The sequence below is a fragment of the Theropithecus gelada genome, chromosome 5 (genome assembly GCF_003255815.1).
Source record: "Theropithecus gelada isolate Dixy chromosome 5, Tgel_1.0, whole genome shotgun sequence".
NCBI lineage: Eukaryota > Metazoa > Chordata > Mammalia > Primates > Cercopithecidae > Theropithecus > Theropithecus gelada.
The window spans coordinates 61,831,371-61,842,163 of record NC_037672.1 but is presented as its reverse complement, the minus strand read 5'-3'; the positions used below and the strand labels follow the sequence as shown (position 1 = coordinate 61,842,163).

Sequence of the window (10,793 nt, the reverse complement as noted above, 5' to 3'; positions counted from 1 at the left end):
TATAACATAGCTCCATCTACTTTTCCCATATAAAGGTCAAACCATAGAATCACTCCTTCCAGACAATTGTCACCTATAGGTAAGAAGAGGTTTATCCCCCAACCCCAGTTACTGACGATGAGACTACAGGGCAGGCAACTTTAATAGTTGTTCTAATGCAAGTTTCATTACTCTCTCTCTCTCTCTGTCTCTCTCTCTCTATATATATATATGTGTGTGTGTATGTGTATATATATGTGTGTGTGTATTTATGTATTTATTTTAGAGGCGGAGTTTCGCTCTGTTGACCAGGCTGGAGTGCAGTAGTGCGATCTCGGCTCTCTGCAGCCTCCACCTCACAGGTTCAAGCGTTTCTTCTGCCTCAGCCTCTCAAGTAGCTGGGATTACAGGCGAGAGCCACCACAACTGGCCAATTTTTGCATTTTTAGTAGAGATGGGGTTTCACCATGTTGCCCAGGCTGGTCTCAAACTCCTGACCTCAGGTGATCCACTCACCTCGGCCTCCCAAAGTGCTGGCATTATGGGCATGAGCCACTGCGCCCAGCCTCGTTACCTTATATTAGAGTTTCCTGATTCTTGATCTTATTTTCCTCTTTAGAACAACTCTTAGTACCCTCTTCATAAGTATTCAGTTCTTCCTCCCAACATTCTGTTATTGTCTTTAACATCTGTTTATAATTGTATCTTGGATCTCAGACTAAACCTGGAGATAATTTGCTGACCTTGCCAACTATATTCCTACTCCTCTTCCCAATCCTTCAAATTATGATTGTTGCTGCCACAGAGAATTATTAGGTTCAATATTAGATGGAGAATATTTCAACAATCTTAGCAAGAAATAGCTGGACTGCAGCAGTGGCAGTGGACATAAAAAGTTCACATTTGAGAACCATTTCAGAGTTATAATCAAATACTTTGATAATCGGGTGATGAAAAGGGAAGAAGCTGGTAAACAGAAATGGAAATCAGACTGCTCTTCTAGTTAATAGTTACTGCAGAAACTTGAAAGGAAAAGGTGAGCATGTGTGTGTGCGATATCGTGGGAATCCACCAAAACAGCTAAGGATGACCAAATAGTTTGTCTTACATTAGATCATTTTTGACCTATATAAATGGCAATTTAATTTGCTTCAGCCTAAAAGAATTAAACCCAGAAGGAGTCATTCTCATCACTGACCGTCTCATTGGTACATTCACCATTTTCCATCTCCAATATTCCTTCCATATTTTTGTGCGTACTGAAAAATAGTGGTGAGTAGTATGAGCCTCCTTAGATCTCTAAACTACCAGTAAATCCACAGATGCTTTCTTTTTAATAATAAAAATGCTAGATAAGTGCACTTTCACAAAGATTATAGCATATTATCCTCATAGTAATATCCCCAGGGAAGATATTATCCTCATCATACATATGGAAACAAGCTCAAAGAGGTTAAACGGCTTGTCTGATGACAAGTGGAACATAATGACCTCTAAGTACTCTCGCTGTTCTTTCCACTTTGTGTCGACTGCCCATCTATGAAACAGAAAGGAGGAGCTTATTTTCCATCAGCTATGTGCAGTTAGCAGAGAAAACAAAACAAAACAAGACTGACATTTATTTCTTACATAATGATTATCTCAAAATTGTGATTTTTTTTACATGGACTTGAATGCTTGTAGCAGCCTAAAAGTTATTAAAATTCTCATTGTTTAGCGTTTTAAAAGTAGTTATATCCGTAGACCTCCTCTTACATTACATCCTATGGAACGTCAGTGTGGGGAAGACCACAGGACACTCCATGGTAAAGAAACTTCTGTTCTTCTGCCAAAATTTGCCTTTCCTGGTGTTATCTGCTTTCGCCTCATGACTGCATGTTGTCTACAGAACATACCCAGTGCATTTTCTTTGTTTCACAGAGAAGCCTGCAAAAGACTTTGGATTTTAATTTGAAAAATAAATAAATGCCCTTGAAAAAGGATGAATGTGTTCCCCTAGGCCTCTTTAATTAATAGGAGCTTCCTGAAATATAGAGTTCAGTAGTGAGATTGAAGGTTAGAGTCAGAAGACCATACAGACTTGGAGAAGCCTTAAAAAATAAGAGAGAAAAATGTGGTTTATTAGTTATACTAGTTACAGAATGAACAGCATATTGTATGTGCTGTGTTAGAGGTATGTTATGAATAACAAAAGCCCTGGAGCATTTACATATTTGTTTTCAGCAATCCTGGCAGTTGGATTTCACCATTCTATGCCTCTTTGCCAGAATCACTAAACACTGGTACATATGGCATCTGAAGTACCATATGCCATAGAAAATGTTAGCTGATGCCTATACTTCTATATTATATTTTTATTTCAGATTTTTGCAGTTTGAACAAAGAATAGTAGAAAAAACAAAATATTGGACAAGCAGTAAACAGTAAAGTGAAAAAAATGCCTTCAGAGAAAGCAAATAAAGGAAATGAATCCACCATGAGTTAACATGGCTATATGGTAATGAGTCAAATATGGGAAGTAATTGTTTTGCATGAACGAATTTCCATAGCTTTTCATTCTATTATTTTGGAGCTAAAGGCTGCAGCATGAAGAGTGAAAGTTGACATATTATTTTTACCTTATTCTTTCTGACATTTCTTGCTAGAATCAGAGTCTTCATTTGATTGAAGTTAATTAGCATGAAGGCTATAGTCAGCAATGTATAATATCCTGTTTAAAACAGAAAAATTCAAATATAAGAAATTATTTTGCAACATTTATTCAGGTTATTAACTGGGATTTTCAGTTAATATCTACGGTTTTTGTTTGTGTTCTTAAACACAGGGAAACTATAACATTAAAATCAATAATAATTGAATAGCTAGGTTTCTCAAATCAAGCAAAAATTTCATGGCCAACCTTTTATCAATAAGAAAATTATCAAAATAGCTAGATAGCTTGATATGTAACAGGTAAGTGATGGCCCACTGGGAATGACTTGATAAATATATTAATTTCAGAAAAAAATGCTCATTCGCAATATTCCAAACATTGTTACAATAGCCTCAAAAACTAGAGGCAAACTTCCTAATCTGAATTTGGATGATGGTGTGTAATAGCCAAGTGATGCAAAACTGTGGAAACTGATAAGATGTCAAGATAAATGACTCAGTGTTCGAATTAATTTAATAAAATAGGAATGGGGGAGAAAACGTGTTAGCATAAAGTGTAAATGTTGTAATATTTCAGCTTAAAATCATCTAGCAATATCAATAAGTTTTAAAGTACATTTGTGTGGTGTGTTATAGCTTAAAAAGCATGTTCACATTCTTTCTCATGTAAAATAAACAATGATGCAAGTTAGATCCAAATGCTTTCTTATTTCACGGATAAGAAACCCAGCTCAGAAAGGTTGTCTTCTTGACCTTGTGTCCTAACTACATACTGAAATGACCTCCCATTGTAGAAGTAATCCTGCTACGAATTGGAAGGAGATTAAAAACAACATACCTTTTCGGTAGAATCCTATTCTGCCCAATGAGACCCCAAATTGGATGTGACATAGAATCTTATGCTTTCCTTTTTTTTTTTTTTCCGAGACGGAGTCTCCCTCTGTCGCCCAGGCTGGAGTGCAGTGGCCGGATCTCAGCTCACTGCAAGCTCCACCTCCCGGGTTTACGCCATTCTCCTGCCTCAGCCTCCCGAGTAGCTGGGACTACAGGCGCCCGCCACCTCGCCCGACTAGTTTCTTGTATTTTTTTTTTTTTTTTTTCTGAGGCGGAGTCTCGCTCTGTCGCCCAGGCTGGAGTGCAGTGGCCAGATCTCAGCTCACTGCAAGCTCCGCCTCCTGGGTTTACGCCATTCTCCTGCCTGAGCCTCCCGAGTAGCTGGGACTACAGGCGCCCGCCACCTCGCCTGGCTAGTTTTTTGTATTTTTAGTAGAGACGGGGTTTCACCGTGTTAGCCAGGATGGTCTCGATCTCCTGACCTCGTGATCCGCCCGTCTCGGCCTCCCAAAGTGCTGGGATTACAGGCTTGAGCCACCGCGCCCAGCAGTTTCTTGTATTTTTTAATAGAGACGGGGTTTCACCATGTTAGCCAGGATGGTCTCCATCTCCTGACCTCGTGATCCACCCGTCTCGGCCGAATCTTATGCTTTCTTAAGAGTTGCTCTATTAAGAAGTCTGTGTAAACTTAGGGCTGTATTTTCTGTCATGATCATTTCAAAAACAAGAATCCCAGGCTCCCAAACTTACACAAAGAAACCAAATGTACATGAGGGTTCTTCTATAATACCAGTGTGATCTTCACTTAAAAGAGCTCTAAATCTAAAAATGTAACAAAGTAGATGTATTTGTTTCCTAGGGCTGCCATAACAAGTTACCACAAACCGTGGTTGAAAACAACCAAAATGGGTTATCTCATAGTTCTGGACACCAGAAGTCCAAAATCAAGGTGTCATTCTCTTTGAAGGCTTTAGGGGGGAATTCTTCCTTGCCTCTTCCCTGACGGCTCTAGGTTATTTCCTGGCTTGTGGCTGCATAACTCCCACCTCTACCTCTGTTTTCTTTTTTTTTTTTTTTTTTTTTTTTGAGACGGAGTCTCGCTCTGTCGCCCAGGCTGGAGTGCAGTGGCCGGATCTCAGCTCACTGCAAGCTCCGCCTCCTGGGTTCACGCCATTCTCCGGCCTCAGCCTCCCAAATAGCTGGGACTACAGGCGCCCGCCACCTCGCCCGGCTAGTTTTTTGTATTTCTTAATAGAGACGGGGTTTCACCATGTTAGCCAGGATGGTCTCGATCTCCTGACCTTGTGACCCGCCCGTCTCGGCCTCCCAAAGTGCTGGGATTACAGGCTTGAGCCACCGCGCCCGGCTACTTCTGTTTTCTTATGATATTCTCATCTGTGTTGCTCTCCTGTGTATCTCTTAAAAGGATAATTGTCATTGGATTTAGAACTCATTTACATAATCCAGGTTGATTTCATATTGAGATGCTTAACTGCATCAGCAAAGACCCTTTCTCCAAATAAAGTCATTTTCTCAGGTTCTGGGGGTAAGGATATAGACATATCTTCGGAGAATGGCATCATTCAAACTCCTACAGTCCACCCTCTGGCCCCCCAAAATTCACACCTGTCCCACATAAAAAATACACTCATACCACTCATATCCTCCAAAGTCTCAACCCATTATATCATCCATTCTAAGTACAAAGTCCCATCTAAATATTATCAGCTCGAAAGTCCCAATCTCATCAACTAAATCAGGTACAAATTAGTCTCTGAGTGTATTATTTCATTCTCATACTGCTATAAAGAACTACCTGATACTGGATAATTTATTAAGAAAAGAGGTTTAATTGACTCACGGTTCCACAGACTGTACATGAGGTGTGGCTGGGGAGGCCTCAGGTAACTTCTAATCATGGTGTAAGGGTGAAGTGGAAGCAAGCACCTTCTTCACATGGTAGACCAGGAGGACGAGAGAGAACAGAGGGCAAAGTGCTACACATTTTTAAACAACCAGATCTCGTGAAAAGTGTACCACGAGATAGCACTGGGGGGATGCTGCTAAACCATTAGAAACCACCCCCATGATCTAATCACCTCCCAGCACTCCTGACTGCCAACAGTCAGGATCACAATTCAACATGAGATTTGGGTGGGAACATAAAGCCAAACCGTGTCACTAGGTATGATCCACTCTAGAAAAAAAAAAAAACTATTCTCTTTCTGTGGACATGTAAAACAAGAAAACAAATTATCTGAATCCAAAATACAATGGTGAGACAGGCACAGACATTAAATATAGACAGTATAAACTTTCTCATTCCAAAAGGGAAAAATTGGAAGGGATAGGGAGTCACCAGTTCCAATTTGGTTTGAAATGGGACAATTTTGTTAGGTTTCAAGGCCTGTGAATAATGCTCTGTGCCTTGATGCTGTGTCATCTGAAATTGTGGCAGCTCCACAGGCCTCTGTCCCACCTGCAGGGTTTCCTCTAAAGGAATAATAAAGAGAGTTATTATTCCTTTTTCTTAAGTGGGAGTACATGTTTGCAGTTGCAGGTTCCTGCCTGTGTAGTTTTGGAAGCCCAATATCTTTCTCTCATGTTGTCCTTTCTCTCTTCCTTTCAGTCTAAGCTAGGAGTGTTCCTGCTGATATGACATTCTCAATAACTTTGTGGATCTCCTGTGTATGTCACAAGGGTCTATGGCATTAGACAAGACAGTCCTCCATAGATCTTTCCTGGATAACCCCATCGCTATCCCTGGCTTCCACTGAGATGGATCCAATAATCACACGCCTAAGTGCATCAATAAAAGTTTATCCAACCATATCCTTGCCCTCTTCTCCATTGCACACTTTCCTGACAGTGACTTTCCTCGTTTTAGCATGCTTTACAATCTGGATAGACCAATAACCTCCCAATTTATCAAGTGCAAATTCCCTTTTGCTTAACTTTCTTACTTTATCTATTTCCCAGTGTTTTTTACTAAGCAGGAAAAAAAATAGGCCACACCGTCAATGCTTTACTTGGAAATCATTTTAGCTACCCATTCAATTTTATTGTTTCTAATCTCTGTTTTCTCCTCAACTGTAGAACACAATACGCCAAGTTTTCTGCCACTATGTAACAATTCCTCAGTTACATATAAAATGTTTTCAATCTTGATAACATGTTCCTCATTTCCTGACTCCTTAACAGAATTGACTGTGACATTCCGATTTCTACCCACAGTCTCTTCAAGGCAATCTAGTGTGTTTTGTTTTGTTTTTTATTATGTACCCTAGTTTCCTCCAGCCTCTACCCATTAACCAATCGTTATATAATCACACTAATTGTCACCTCTAAATATCAGCCCCTCGGTTGTTTATTTCTTCACAGCAGGCAAGGATCCATTAATTTATAAGCATACTAGGGCCAAACTCAAATTTTCATATACCTCATTGCTTTAAATATTCCACAAATCAGCATATTTTAGACATTTAGAGCCTGTTTGCTTTGCATGCCCCATGAAAGTGCACACAGCATCTGCCAGTCATAGGATAAACTCCAGATCTGTAAAGATCCCAGAATGCTGCTATGCTCTGGAACCCTCTCACCTGGAGAATCCCTACTGGGCTACTGAGTGACATCATCTAGACACATAAGTTCTGTCTCCTAAGCCCTCTCCCACAGAAGTACCCTGCCTTCTTTCCCTTCAGAGTGGTGGCCTCCACACCATAGCCTCTGACAGTTTCATGCAGTGAGAGACTTCTCCTAATATACAAATCTCTCAAGGCATTGTCCTGAAAAAGCCTGCATGTGGTACTACCACCCCATGTCCATATCTTTTCTTTATCACTCCATAAGTATCTTGAATCTCCCAACAAGTGGCAATGAGAATAGAGTATCCACTTCCATATTTTTAGATGTTTGTTGCCACCTTCCAGTACTACAGTGTTTTGTTTGGAATGTTGCTTTAAATAAAAACAACAGTGTGTAACTTCTTCAGATTATCTTCTTTCACTCAGCTTAATTCCATCCAAGTATTGTATACATCACCAGTTTATTTCTTTTTCTTGCTGAGTAGAAAGTATTCCATTATATGTATATACCAAAGTGGTTTATCAGTTCATCCACTGAGGACATTATGCTTGTTTTCAGTTTGTAGAAATTACAAATACAGCTGCTGTGAATGTTAGTTAATAAGATTTTGTGAATATGCTTCATATCTCTAGGGTAAACACCTAAAATATGGGATTGCTTGGTTATGTAAGTGTATGTTTAACTTTTTTTTGTAATCGCTAAACTATTCCAGACTGCCTGAACCATGATCTAATCACCTCCCACCAGTCCTGACCTCCAACAGTCAGGATCACAATTCAACATGAGATTTGGGTGGGAACACAGAGCCAAATCATATCACTAGGTATGATCCATTCTGGGAAAAAACAGTTGTCTTTCTGTGGACATGTAAAACAAGAAAGCAAGTTATCTGAATCCAAAATACAATGGCGAGACAGGCACAGACATTAAATATAGACAGTATAAAGTTTTTCATTCCCAAAGGGAAAAATTGGAAAGGATAAAGAGTCACCAGTTCTAATTAATTTTGAAGTACATAGGGGACAATTTTGTTCAGTTTCAAGGTCCGTGTAACTCCCATAAAGAATGTATGAGAGTTACAATTTCTCTGCATCATCATCAGCAATAGGTATTTTCAATATTTTTAAATGTAACTATTCTAATATTGAAAATTGTGTGGTTTTAATTTTCATATCTATAGTGATATATATCATTTTATGGGGTTATTTGTATCCATATATCTTCATTGTTGAGTATGTGCTCAAATCATTTACCTGTATTTTAATTGAGCTTTTAATTTTCTTACTGTTGAGTTTTGAGAGTTTTTTTTCTATTTTGGACAGAAGTCCTTTGTTGGATATATACGTTGAAAATATTTTATCCTAGTACATAGCTTATCTTTTCATTTTCTTAACAGTGTCCTTCTGAGAGCAAAAAGTTTAAATTTTTATTAAAATCCAATTTATCCTTTTTATAAAAGAATAGCATTTTTGATATCTGTCTGATAACTCTTTGATATCTTGCCTAACTCCAACTCATGTGTTCTTCTAAAAGCTTTATAGTTTTAGGTTTTACATTTAAAACTATGATCTACTTTGTATTAATAGTGATACAGTCTTTCTGCGCTACCTACAGAAGGGTCCATGCAGCCTAGTTGTGGATTGCTGTCATAACTTAAAGGGAAACTTTCACAATATCTGGAGCCCTTGATATTCTGCAAATGAAGGAGGATGTTCTTAAGTTCCTTGCAGCAGGAACCCACTTAGTTGGTGCCAATCTTGACTTCCAAATGGAACGGTACATCTGTAAAAGGAAAAGTGATGGCATCTACATCGTAAATCTGAAGAGGACCTGGGTGACTTCTGCTGGCAGCTAGTGCCATTGTTGCCATTGAAAATCCTGCTGATTTCAGTGTTATATCTTCTAGGAATACTGGCCAGAGGGCCATGCTGAAGTTTGCTGCTGCCACTGGAGCCACTCCAATTGCTGGCTGCTTCACTCCTGGAACCTTCACTAACCAGATCCAGGCAGCCTTCCGGGAGCCATGGCTTCTTGTGGTTACTGAGCCCAGGGCTGATCACCAGCCTCTCACAGAGGCATCTTATGTTAACCTACCTACCATTGCTCTATGTAACACAGATACTCCTCTGCACTATGTGAATGCTGCCATTCCATGCAACAACAAGGGAGCTCACTCAGTGGGTTTGATGTGATGGATACCAGTCTGGGAAGTTCTGCCCATGCGTGGCACCAATTCCCATACACACCCATGGGAGGTCATGCCTGATCTCTACTTCTACAGAGATTCTGAAGAGATTGAAAAAGAAGAGCAGGCTGCTGCTGAAAAAGCTGTGACTAAGGATGATTTTCCATGTGAATGGACTGCTCCAGCTCCTGAGTTCACTGCTACTCAGTCTGATATTGCAGACTGGTCTAAAGATGTGCAGGTGCCCTCTGTGCCTATTCAGTAGTTCCCTGCTGAAGACTGGAGCACTCAGCCTACCACAGAAGACTGATCTGCAGCTCCCACCACTCAGGCCACTGAATGGGTAGGAGCAACCACCGAATGGTCTTAAGCTGTTCTTGCACAGATTCTTAAGCAACATGGAAATAAGGTTGATGAAAAATAAAAATCAGTTTCTAAAAAAAAAAAAAGATATAAGTGTAAAGTTTAACTTTTCCTTTTGTTATGCTTTGTTTGCATGTGGATGTTCAATTGTTCCAACATCATTTATTTTTTCAAAGAAACCAAACCTATTCTTTCTCTATTTACTTATTTTGCAAGTTTGCCAAAAATCAAATAGTTATACCTCTATGGGTTTATTTCTGGATTGTCTATCCTGTTCCAAGACTACTCTAGACTGCTTATGAGTCTGTTTCTTTGCTAATACCCATTTTCTTGATTACTGTAGTTTTTTAGTATATCTAAAAGTCAGGTGCTATTAATTCTCTAATTTTTAAGACTGCTTTAGTCATTTTGATTTATTTGGCTCTCTAGATAAATTTTAGAATCAGTTTGTCTACATCTACAAAAAAACACAGAAAAATTTCGTTAGAATTTTGCATAAAATTATAATTTTACCAGAATTAACAACTTTCCTCTGTTTAATATTCTAATCCATGAGCAAGCCATATCTTTCCATTATTCAGATTTTCTTTGATTTCCTTCATCAGTATTTTGTAGTTTTCAGCACACAGATATTGCAGTTTGGTTAGGTTTATTACTACGTATTTCTTCTCTGTAGGGAGTTCTGTAATTTTTTTTAAAAAAATTGTGTTATCAAATTGTTCATTGCTCATGTGCATAATAATGATTGTTTTGAGTTTTGACCTTGTAAACAACAAGGTCTGTGTTCTGTGTTCTGTAACCCTGCTTAACTTACATATTCATCCTTGGATTTAAAAAATAAATTCCTGGGAATTTTTTTGTTGGAAATCATGTCATATACAAATAAGGACAGTTTATTTCTTCCTTCTCATCTCATACATCTTTAATTTTATTGTTTTTCTTGATTTATTGCAATGGCTAGGTTTTCCAGGATGATGTTCAGTAATTTTGGTGAGAATGAACATTCTTACCTTTTTTTTTTTTTTTTTTGAGACAGAGTCTTGCTCTGTCGCCCAGGCTGGAGTGCAGTGGCCGGATCTCAGCTCACTGCAAGCTCCGCCTCCCGGGTTTACGCCATTCTCCCACCTCAGCCTCCCGAATAGCTGGGACTACAGGCGCCCGCCACCTCGCCTGGCTAGTTTTTTGAATTTTTTAG

General features: G+C 39.1%; 1 pseudogene; it reads left to right on the top strand.

Annotated features, from left to right (window-relative positions):
- Positions 1–2,465: 2,465 nt before the first annotated feature.
- Positions 2,466–9,605, top strand: LOC112624306 (annotated as a pseudogene).
- The last annotated feature ends 1,188 nt before the right edge of the window (positions 9,606–10,793 follow it).